The sequence below is a fragment of the Periplaneta americana genome, chromosome 6 (assembly GCF_040183065.1).
Source record: "Periplaneta americana isolate PAMFEO1 chromosome 6, P.americana_PAMFEO1_priV1, whole genome shotgun sequence".
NCBI lineage: Eukaryota > Metazoa > Arthropoda > Insecta > Blattodea > Blattidae > Periplaneta > Periplaneta americana.
Genome location: NC_091122.1, coordinates 98,475,271 through 98,488,697, shown reverse-complemented (window position 1 = coordinate 98,488,697; position 13,427 = coordinate 98,475,271).

The window sequence follows — 13,427 nt, the reverse complement described above, 5'->3', positions numbered from 1 at the left end:
GGAAAACATTGTATTCACTAGTGTAACTTTGTGTTCAAACATTACGAACATTAGTGTTGTAGTTAGTTAATTTAAGTTCCATTTCTCTGAGAAACACAAATATAACAAACTGAAGAAATAAAATCATACACAGTACATGATAAACATAAAATTAAAACAATAAAAATTAATATTTATTGACATTATGCCAGTTTGTCTGTAAACTTCAACATTGAAATTTTAAGCTGCCTGTGGGGAATATTAGAGAGTAGAGTAAGAGAGTTAATGGGTTTATTGCCAAAAACTCAGCATTTGTTGATTTCAGTTAAGTTGTACAGGTTTAAGAATTCCAATGTATATGTAGCACCTACTACTGTATTTATTTCCTCAATGGCATAATTTGTCATTTAATATGAAAATATTCTAAATGCTAGTGCAGAATACAATAACTTTATGTTCCAACATTGCGATTATGGTAAATAGAGTCTACAGTACATTTCACAGGCTTTGTTGAAATATGCCAACAACATCGGTCCTGTGTTTGATATTATGATGTTATTTCAAGAAAAAAAAATTGTTATTGCCTTGAGTTACTTCGCATTGTAGTTAATTTAGGTTCCTTTTGTTTGAGAAAAATACCAAATCATAACAAGAAACATAATGTAACAAAAATACAAGAAAAATACAAAATAGCAATAAATAGCAACTAAAATTAAACATGCAAAATCTTAAATCAAAAATACACAAAGAAAACATACTCATTTGGCCACAATACCACAGTATCAGTAAATGTGCACATCACTTTTCTGCATCCAGTTTCACAAGCACATTAGGTGCAAAACTTCTCACATCTGCAGTTCTCGTTGACATGAAGAAGAGGAGTGCCAGCGAAGATAAAATTGTATTTGAAAAGTAATGTTAATATTATTTTACATATACAATCCTGATTTGTACAGGAATGTCCCTGGTTAACAGAATTCAAATGTAAAGCCCTTAATATCTACTTACACTGTACAAGTGAAACAGAATTGTTAGAAAATTATTGAGTATTCCTTGTAAAGCCACTCTTCTACGAAAGTTTGCCTTATATACAAATGATGTTGGGTTTTGTGAGAAAATACTGGGTAAGCTAAAATATGCTTGTGACAAAATGAGTGACATAGATGAGCTGTGCTGTCTCATATGCGATGAAATACCACTAAAATCAACTTGGCTTGTAACAATAATGATGATTTTGTTGATGGGTTTCAAAGATTTGAAAACACTTGTCAGGTAAACCTGCAAATCAGATGCTTGTGTCTATGGTGAGTGGTCTATGTCTTTATTACAAGCAGGTAATGAATTACTTCTTAGCAAATTCTGCTACTCCTGGTATATGTTCAATAGTGCAACACGGACATTAAGCCATTTAGTTGCTGCAGGCATTTATTGCTTGTCAACACTGCTTTTAAAGATATTTCATCCCACATAAGGCAACATATTTTGTCAGTGTGAGTCATCTTACTACAGGCATTCCTTAATATGTCGAATAATTTGTCACTAAAACCAACATCAGTGGTATACTTTCGCAAAACTCTAAGCAATGTAGCCTTAGAAGGGAAATTTAATAACTTCCTAATCATTCTATAGGCACTTGGGCTCTGTAAATAAATATTAAGAGCCTTTGGTTTCAATTCCGGTGACCACCGAACTCTCTGTACATACCTTGCATTTGAAGAGACACAATTTTTTACCAATTCATATAATGGCCCGGGAACCTTCTTCCTTAAAGTTGCAAGGGCAATCTTCAGATCTCTCTGTGTGGTCTTGAGGACTCTTCCTCTCAGATGATGCAGTTGTACTCGAAGACTGCAAATTTTCCTCCTCTTCAGTGTTATTATCGGTGTGGCCGTGGTTTGCATTCCTGGGGGCTCCCCAGCCTCTTCTCACTGCCTCTCCTCTCTTGGGGGGTAACCAGCCTCTCTGGCGGGGGTCCTCTGTTTCTTCCCGTACAAAATAAAACAACCAAAAGGTTACAATTATGAACTGACAGCAAGAGTAAGTAGTCCTGTATCACCAAGGATAGAGGTTACAATTGAAGCATTGGGCCGAATAATGGTTTATGTTACAATTTTTGCCATTATACTTTATCTTAGAATGTTATCAAGTTATTTCGTTTCAGGAACAGATTTGAGGAAATTCTTTCAAGATGTGCTCACAGCTTGCTCCTGATGTCAGAAAGGAACTGTTTAAAATGTGTTACTCTCTTATAGTCAACATTTAAAAACTGTGTTTGTCATTGTCTTCATTATTATTCTGCTCATAATGTTACAAACTTCTCCGATGTGTAATATGACTTTCAGTAACATACAATCTATACTTTGCTTAGTGTACAAAACATATTGATGGAATAACGGTGTATGTTGCCCGTCCAATAGTAAATTATTTATGAGTGGAATGACGATGTAACATTTTCGTTCCTCCTGTTAGCAGATTGCAATACAGACCATTATTCGCCCCAAAGCTTTAATTATGGGATCTACTTAGCCTGATACTTCACTATTTGTGTGAATGGCTTTTCTTTATGTATTCATTCACAATTTGCAATTACGACAGAAATTATAGGTATAGATATGAAGCACTGAAATTGCATAATATAAAAGGCTTGCAGTTACTTAAGTAAGTTACCTTGACCATTGGAGATAGCTTCAACTTTGCAAGGTATGGCTCCCGAAAGCTGTTGTGCAGTTTGTTGGGCTCTTTAACCATCAGATCTTATATGCCCAATGCTTTTAGGCATGCCTTGCATCTGAAAAAAAAATTGAAATAAAATGTAAAATAAATATAAATTATGAGCACAGGAAAACCATTTCATGGCACTTAATAAAATCATTTTGAGAACCAAGAAAAATTAAAATAAACTCCTCGAGTCAGCTTCAAGTTAAAATACTAATTATCTCATCATTTCTATTGTAGGCCTAATTTTGGTCCAGGAAAAAATTCGTATTTAAAGACAACATTTGTAAAAATACAATGTAGGCGAAACAAAAAATAAAATAAAACATAGGTGGATAAAATATGTCATAAAATGGTTTAAGTATAAGCTACATCATCATAGCTCACTGCAGCTGTTCCCTTTCACTTTATAGGCTATTAGAGTGATTTTATAAAGTGCCACGAAGTCACGTTCCTGTGCTTACGGTAATTTCATACACATATACAGTATAGGCTATATAACATTTAATTATATCATAAGTAGACTTGTATTATTATTATTATTATTATTATTATTATTATTATTATTATTATTATTATTATTATTATTATTATTATTGCAATTTATTATTATAAATATTACTATTATTATTTATAATAAATGTTACAAATATGTAAAGGTCTCGAGTAATAATACCACGCGGGGAATATTCAAGGAAAGGGTCTATTACTCTATTTTTTTCTATTGGAATATTGAAACTCCGGTACCAAGCTGCACACGACACAACGTGGTTTGCTGCAATGTTATTGGTTATATTCAGTGTTTGAAATAACTTTTTTTCTCCCGTGTGTGGTGCGCAAAACAGCAAAGTTTCTCCTGCACTGTATAAAAAACTTCGAAAATAAAAACAAAAAATGCATCTTCTATATATATATATATATATATATATATATATATATATATATATGAAATAATAATAAAAGTCTGTTAATATGTAACAGATGTTACAAATTCTGTATATGTGTGTATGAATTAATATCTGATAACCTAACCTATATAATTTAAAATGATGCACGTGGCTAGCAAAATTTACAAGTATATCAAATTAGTTATAAGTGATAACATTGTTATATACTGAAAATGAAAACTCACCTCTCACTATCCCAGGTATTTTGAAGAAACATTTCGAGTGGTGACTACTCTTCTTACTTCCGCAGTATGGATATTCGCATTTAATTCGTCCGGCCATCTTCCCCTCGCCTAGGCAAGAAAATTCAATATGTCTTCTTCTTCAGTTCTTGAAATACGGCAAGAAATTGTTCCAGGACTAATAACTTAAACCAAGAGCACGCAAGTTCATTCTCCATTTCCAAGAGTCAAGAGTCAAGAGAAAATCATAACTCAATCATAACCAATAATCTACGTTGTAGGTAGCCTATGTACTGTGTTCTATAAAACATTTATTAGTTATCAGTTACCTATTTGTATGTCAGGAAGGACAGTTTAAATAAAAACAAAGTACATATACCTGTTACAGTATATTATTTTTTGCAGAGATCATATTATGTGTAAATGTGTAACCATTCCGATTTTGGATAATATATCTATAGTTTTTAATGCAAGTAATTCCATAATTTTTGTATTCGTGGTTTTTTCTTTATATTTTTCAATTGTAGAATGTTATCTAGCATTCAAGTAGGTATCATGGTGTTAATTTTGCAAGAATTCATGGAGTATAGTAATCCTTTTGCATAATATTCACTTCTTGAATAAATCCAGACTGTGTCGATAAATTTCTGATGTGTTGGTGCAGATTCATGTGGCAGACGTATTAAGTTCTCAAGAAATAAAAGAACCTTTTTAAATTTAATATAAAAATAAATCTTTTCTGTAATAATTTGCATGACTGTTAACTGTTATTGGTGTTGATTTTACATTCCCAGTGATTATTTGAACCGTCCAGTGCAGAAGTGGTGAAAGTCAAAATCAGGTAATGAGGTTTAAAGTAAATATTCTGTAAAATACAGCGCAAAGTAGCAATTAATATATGCTTCGTGCTATTCACTGACTGTTAATTGTTTAAATACATTCAATATTAACTGCCACTTTGCTCTGTATTTTACAGAATGTTTACTTTAACCCCTCATGACCGATTTTTTACTTAAACCACTTCTGTTCTGAAAATAATATTAGGCTTACATTTTCTAAGTTAATATTGAAGTTACAATTTTTTCAACAAAATTGTGTTCATTTATTTGTTCTCACCTACGCCAGATTATCGGTAAGTGCATGTAAATTACGTATTATATAGGTAGGATAAGTTAAAATTAAGCATTATGTGTGAAAACTAGAAATGTAATGTAAAATGCGGTAAACTCTCCATAAAAATTTATACCATAACATCAGAACTATTTGTGACTCAAAATAATAAAGGAAATACCGGTTCTTAAGAAATGGAAAAATAATGAACTTCATACTAATGTTTAAATCCTCCCCTTTTCTTTATTTTCAATTTTACCTCAGCGGCCGAGTTTACCCCAATTTGCGGTATGCAAAATCGTTGATTTCTCAGGAAATAGGGAGAGAAGTTCACGCGATGTACCCTACGAGATATGCCCTACAATTGTGAAGCTACTAATTTTTACTCTTCTCACAGGAAATACAAAGTTCCAATGATTCATAAATATATTTAGGAATGAATTGAATTAACCGACCACGCACGAACAATTATATTATTTCAAACCATGATACGTGATCAGGGCCATGATTCAGTTGTAAGGAGCAGAAAGATTTACGTTTATTCCCAGCTTCAGAAACTTGTTGATTAACTACGTGTGAAATTCTTCCAGGATTCTAAAGTTGAATTAATAAGAACCATATACACTTATTTTATAGGATAAAAATATAAAATAAATTACGCAAAACCCGTTTTCTGATATGTTATCATATCTCGTGTGCACACTTTCTTGCCGCTAGAGGGCTACTGTCGCGCAAGCTGTCAAATGTTGGCATATTTTATACGTATGAGTTGCGTGACTGTATCTATTAGACTGTGGTTATACCACAGTCACAGTCTACTATATACAGTCACGAAGCTTGGGATGATTTTTTTGTAAATCTCGCGATAGTTGCTAACCGCTTGGAGCGCTGTGAGTACTAGTAACAATAGACTGTGCCACAGCCATCGTGATCTAATACAGGCAGTAAGGCAGATCATGTAACTCGCTTAACCCAATCACGAAGGGCGGCGTTTCAACCATATAAATTAGTTGGAATGCAAAAACAGTAAGATATGTTTCTCTAAAATATAGTGTAATTCCATTAATAAAATTTAAAACCATGATTATGAGACACTTCAGACAATTCACTTGCGAGTAATATTATTTTTGCTGTGAAAATTACGTTGTTCGTATGTGTAATACCTGCCTTTATTTCGATTAAATATTGCGAAATTCTTGTACCTTCATTTACTGTACCATTTGCCCCTTTCTGTCTAAATTTAGTGATTTCCAATGCCTTGCTATTCATATGAACATTATAGGTTATTGTTTACTACATTTAACTTATATTCCTAAATTCGCAATCATACATTATAATTAAGCATAATGCCATGTATGATACCCCGGACATTCAATTTGTCTGTATTTTAATACTACAATTCAGTACTGAATTACTGCATTTATCTACTAAAGAGACGAAGTAACACAATTGTACGTACACTAATTTCATAGGAGTGGTGTGGTAAATGTTTTGTCTAAAATTAAATAAGGTAGATGTGCTAAATTGAAATCACAATATAAATTCTTTTTTATTAAACCTCAAAATAGCTTCCATTCTAAACTTGAAATGTTGACGCGAACACGTTATGTTAACATGTAAAATTCTGTTCACATTAAAATAACACAGTATTGTAATCATTTCTGCAACATATTATGCAACAAGAAGTAAACGGAACGTATGGACACATTACACTAAATAAAGCTTAGCAATGATAAGCAATAAAGTTATAATATAATTTTTCACTGAGCTCCATACACTGAAATAGAAAACCCGAACAAACATTACGGCCTGGTCTAGATCGAAAAACCATTGACTGTGCCGTATTTCGCATTTGTGTGAAGAGCTATGTAAACTATGAAATGTTCGTTATCGGTTGTAATAAATGTAAATGGCTAAAATACAATAATTTTAATAATAAATTGGACAAGGAAACGTTCGTAGTACTATAAATTGTAAGAAAAATAGGTTAGAGTTATCCTTCTTCCGAAAGATCCAGGAAGGTGAGTTTATAGAATATAATACCTATATATTTTATGAAAATAATATATAAAACGTATGTATATCATATTTCAATAGTGGCAGGAAGGTGATAATTTTTTCAAAACAACACGATATCGAAAGTACAATACATTTAATGGTCTGTTCGGGAAAGAGCCTGACATGAGGCAATAGTAGCGATCCTGGTGGTAAGCAACTATCTATGGATGCATATTTCAACTGTCTATGTTTGCATATTTAGTAAGTATTAAACTTCGTGACTGTATATACTAGTCTGTGCCACAGTCTAATACTTACAGTCGTGCAACTTCAACATTTTTTTTTTGCCAACATTCGCGACACTAGCGCCCAAGCGGCAGGCAAGGCACTGGTAATAGGGTTAATACAATCTCATTCAGCCAGTACGAGCTTTAAAGGGATGCGAGATGTTATAAACGTTTTAATCATGCGTCGGAATAAAGGCAATGTGTGCAATGACGAAAATTGCAGTAACAACAAGTTTAAATCTCAGAATTTGTCGTTCTTCAGATTCCCTAAAGACCAAGAGAAAATCATAAATCAGTCATAACCTATAATCCACGTTGTAGGTAGCCTACGTATTGTGTTCTATAAAACATTTATTAGTTATCAGTTACCTATTTGTATGTTAAAGTAAATACCTGTTACTGTATATTATTTTTTTGCAGAGATCATATGTGTAAATGTGTAACCATTCCGATTTTGGATAATGTATCTAGAGTTTTTAATGCAAGTAATTCCATAATTTTTGTATTCGTGTTTATTTTTTTATATTTTTCAGAAGTTGAATCTTATATTGCATTCAAGTAGGGATCATGGTGTTAATTTTTCAAGAATTCATGGAGTATTGTAATCCTTTTGCGAAATATTCACTTCTTGAATAAATCCGGAATGTGTCGATAAATTTCTGATGTGTTGGTGTAGATTTACGTGGCAGACGTATTAAGTTCTCAAGAAATAAAGGAGCCTTTCTAAATTTAATATAAAAAGCAATCTTTTCTGTAATAATTTGCATGACTGTTAACTGTTATTGGTGTTGATTTTACATTCCCAGTGATTAGTTGAGCCGTTCAGAGCAGAAGTGTTGGAAGTCAAAATTAGGTAATGAGGTTTAAAGTAAAAATTCTGTGAAATACAGCGCAAAGTAGCAATTAATATATCCTTCGTCCTATTCACTGACTACTAATAGTTTAAATAAATGCAATATTAACTGTTACTTTGGGCTGTATTTTACAGACTGTTTACTTTAACCCTCATTACCCATTTTTGACTTACACCACTTCTGCTCTGAAAATAAAATTAGGCCTACATTTTCTGAGTTAATATTGAAGTTACAATTTTTTCAACAAAATTGTGTGTTCATTTATTTGTTCTTACCTACGTCATATTAACAGTAAGTACATGTAAATTACGTATTATATATAGGTAGGAGAAGTTAAAATTAAGCTTATGTGTGAAAACTAGAAATGTAATGTAAAATGCGGTAAACTTGCCATAAAATTTACACCATAATATCAGCACTATTTGTGACTCAAAATAAAAAAGGAAATACCGGTTTTTAAGAAATGGAAAAATAATGAACTTCATAAATCAATGTCATATTAAGGTTTAAATCCTCCTCTTTCTTATTTTCAAGTTTACCTCAGCGGTCGAGTTTACCCCAATTTGCGGTATGCAAAATCGTTAATTTCTCAGGAAATAGGGAGAGAAGTTCACCAAGCGATGTACCCTACGAGATATGCCCTACAATTTTGAAGCTACTAATTTTCACTCTTCTCACAGGAAATAAAAAATTCCAATGATTCATAAACATATTTAGGAATGAATTGAATTAACCGACCACGCACGAACAATTATATTATTTCAAACCATGATACGTGATCAGGGCCATGATTCAGTTGTAAGGAGCAGAAAGAATTACGTTTATTCCCAGCTTCTGAAACTTGTAGATTAACTGCGTGTGAAATACTTCCAGGATTCTAAATTACACATATACACTTATTTTATAGGATAAAAATATAAAGTAAATTACGCTAAACCCGTTTTCTGATGTGTGTGTTTTTTTCACATTCAGCAATTTATTGATAAAGTTCCAAAACAAATATGTTTTCTGCCTTTTCGTATTTCAGTGTAAATTCAAATAATGATGCACAAATATTGTTCATGTCCAGCTGTCAAAACAATTGGGCACAGAGACATTAGTGTAGGTTTAAGGAAGTCAGAGGTTGTGGAAAAGTGCATGTTATTCACTTAAAAAGGATTTTGGCGTTCTGTGTTTCTTGTAGAAATTTGCATTGTATTGACCAAGACGCTTGATGAATGGATTTTCACTTGAATTTGCACTGTTATAAAACTTCTTAACTTGTTCACGTAATGAGTCTTTCAGAAATGTCATGTACAAATCAAAGTATATTTGTGCATTTGTTGTGTACCAGTCTGAATTATGTATTATTCGGAGCACTTTATTTTGAAAAATTTGAAGAGTTTGAAAGACTGTTTTTGGAATATAACACTAAGCTGGGGCAACGTAAGTTAGGATTGGTAAAATCAGCATTTTGTAGAGCATAACTTTTCTTCTTAGACTGAGAACAGAAGATTTGAACAGGGGGTAAAGATGAGATATTCTAAGAGAGCTCTTAGTTCTTACAGATTTTGTGTGCTTGCGCCATAACAATTTGTTATCAAGAGTAATACCAAGATATTTTACATGGTCACTGTATTGAATTTCTTGATTGCATATTTTTATTTTGTCGCGAGGTCTTTTTAAACACTTGGAGAAAATTATTGACTGACATTTTTCAGGATTTAAAGAAATACGCCATTCTTTAAGCCATTCGTCTAATAGAAGTACATGGTTTTGAACTGCAGAGACAGCATATTGAGGACTGAATTTAACACTATATATAACTGTGTCATCAGCATACAGAAGTGTTTTAGTTTTGAGAGTAGTAGGAATGTCTGAAGTGTAGAGACAGTACAATATAGGACCAAGTACAGAGCCTTGTGGAACTCCAGCTTCTGCTATATAAGTGGAAGATAGTTGGCCATCTTTGAGGACTTGAAAAGATCTCTTTTCTAAGTAGCTAGCTAGAAGGTGAGGTAATGAGCGAGGCAGAAATTTATTAAGTTTATACAGCAGACCTAAATGCCAAACTTTATCAAAGGCCTTAGAAACGTCCAAAAAGATGGCTGCTGTGTAGAATTTGTTGTTAAAGTCTTTGGTTATGTCTTCTACGAGAGAGACTATATTATGAGTTACTGATCTTCCTTTTTGAAAAGCTGTTTGCCAAGGAGGAATAATGGTGTCTGTATAAGGCAGCATTCGTTTGAGGATGATCCGTTCTAATAATTTTCCATGTGTATTCAAAAGATATATTGGTCTTCTATTTTGACAATACATAGAGTTCTTGTTCTGTTTAGGAATTGTAATGATTTGTGAATGTTTCCAAGATGAGGGAAAATATTGAGTTTTCAATGCTGAGTTGAACAACTTAGTAATATGGCATATAGCTTTCTTTGGTAGATTTTTTAGAGCTAAGTTACTAATTTTGTCTAGTCCAGGAGATTTTGAAGATTTTAAAGTCTTAATAATTTTTTTAACTTCTGAAGGGGTTGTATGAGGAATAGTACTTGCATCATGAACGTTTAAATCGCTATTAATATTGTCAATCATGTCTTGATTTGAGATCATATAGTTCGGGTCAGCAGTTGGTTCATTAAAATGATCCTTTAGATATTCAGCAATTGCTTCAGCTTTATCTTGTGGATTGTATTTGATGCCATTTGTAGTATGCATGGGTTGCTGTTTATTGATGTTGGTAGATGAAGTAAGCCTTTTTGTTATTTTCCAGATAGTATTTGAAGATGCAGCATCCTTGACATCGGCTTCAAATTTATCTATTTTCAGTTCAAAAGCTCTTCTGTGTAATTTGTTTTTTAAATTGTTATAGATATATTTGTCAGTTTCATTTCGAGTTTTTTGCCACTTTTTCCTAGCTAAGCGTTTCTGTTTGCAAAAAGTTTGAATTTCTAGGTTCTTTGCTGTGTCTGGGTACTTATTGTATGCAGTTTTTGCGATTTTGATAGCACTGCTAATTGTGGAGGTGTAGATTTGTACAGCTTTATCTAAGTCCTCTCTTGATTTAATGATTATATTGCCTGGCACGGAAGAGTTTACGAGTTCCCTGAAGAATTTCCAAGTGACTGTTTTTCTTTTGTCATTTTTTAATATAGAAGAAGCTGGAATGTGATCTAGAACTAGAATGACTGGGTCGTGGTTTGAAGACAGAGAAGAAATTGTTTCAATGTATAGAGGTGTAATAGTAGTATTGACAAGGGCAATGTCTAATACATCCGGCATATGCAGATTATTGTATGGAAAGTGAGTTGGCTGTGAAGAAGCTATTATGTTATATTTATGTGGGGAAGCGTGTGCTTCAAGTTGTTTTCCTCTCGGAGTAATAATTCTCGAGTTCCATTTTGGGTTTTTACAATTGAAGTCACCAGCATGAATGTAGTTTTTTGATATTTCATGAAGCAAATCTAGATCACTGTCTAGAAGTTTCAGATTTGGAGAGTAATAGGTAGCTCCTAATTGGAAGTTTGAGTTGTTTATGGGAATTTCTATGAATGTAGCTTCAAGATTTGTAAAGTTAGGTGTAGGTATATGTTGGTGATATAAAATTGATTTAACAGCTATAGCAATGCCACCATAATTTCCTCGAGATCCATCTGTGCGATATATTGTATAATTTCGGATTGTGAACCGTTGGTTGGCTGTTAGATGTGTCTCATTAATTAAAAATATGTCTTTATCAAACTCTTCAAGGAAATCAGTTAGAATATCATAATCTCTTCTTACGCCATCGGCATTCCAATAGGCTAGTTTCAGAGGTTTATTCACTGCCATTTCCAAGATCAAGGATATCTATAAGACCTTCAATTAGTATTCCGATTTTTGTCAAAGTATCATTTTCTGATTTGATTTTTGACATTATACTTTTAAACTTCTGGATATAATTCCTAATATTTTTTGTAAAATTCCAGATGTCTTGTAAGTTTTCTATTGTTGATGAATTATGCCTTTGTTTGTTAAGCGTATCCTGATTGTGATTTCTGTAGGGAGTTGGATTCCTATTTGGAAGTCGAGGGAAATCTTGGTCTCTAAGAGTAAAATTATTAATGCTCTGTTCTCTTTTGTTTTGTATTCCCTGAGTATATTTTAGGAATTTTGGACAGTTCTTGAAATTAGCTGTATGTTGAGCATTGCAATTTGCGCATTTGGGTATTGCTTCAGAGACTGCATCACAATTATATGTAAAATGTGATTACCGCATTTCACACATTTTGGTTGGACGAAACAGGTGACAGCTTTGTGTCCAAAACCTTGGCACCTGAAACATTGTAAACTTTTATAATCGTCTATGTTTAGTTTCAGATTAAAAAGCCCTGTTAGAGTATGGATGTCAGGGGTTCCTGGAGTTTGATAATATGTAGTGATAATCCATACTGGTATAGGTAGGGACACTAATTCTCCAGAAATGTTATCTGTTATCTTTTCCTTCATTTGTTTGACACTTTTGACCGAAAATTTTTTCAAATCAAGTTCATTTTGAATTGTATCACTCGATGTGTCTACAGGTATACCTTTCATAACTACTTTATGAACTTTAACTTGTCCATTAGGGAAGGTGTAGAATTCATAACTGTTAGCTTTCAAGTAATTACCTATGTCATTATAATCGTCATTATTAACAGCAAAGATTTTTAAGCCCTGTGGGCAGTATTGTGCATTGATTTCTTCGCGTAGAAATTGTTTCAGTTGTTTTGCGAAATCAAAATAATTCACTTTGGTCAATAAAATGATTGGTGATGGTTTCTTAGGTTTGGGTTGAGAAATTGTGTTTTTTGAAACTGCACATATTGCGGGATTAATATTTGATGGAGTTGTAGATGTGCCGACGCTGGGTGTAGTATTACTGATGGTATTATAACAGTCTGTGGGCATGGCAGTAGTTAGTATTTGAAATTTGTTTTGGGTTTGGATAGGTTTAGCATTCGTCATTGATGTTGCTATTTGTTTAGCAGCCTTTGTTTTTAATGTTTTCTTAGCTGGTGTGTATTCATCTGTTGATTTTCTGATTTTCATTTGTTTGATTGTTGAGTCATTGGAAAGAATAGATGGGTTCAAAACAAAATTATCATTATTAGTATTAGGCTGATTACTAATCTCCATATTTTCTGAATCGCAGTTTATTAATGCTATGTCACATAATATGTTGAGATTATAATTTATTTCACAAGTGTCCAAGCTAGTAGATCTAGGATCTTGCATAGCTATCGCACAAACTCAAGTTCTATAAGAGAAAGAATTAAGAAAGAAGGAAAATACTTATTTAAAAACTCAGAAACTATAAACACTAACTCACAGAAAAGAATATGCTTCACTTTAAAACAC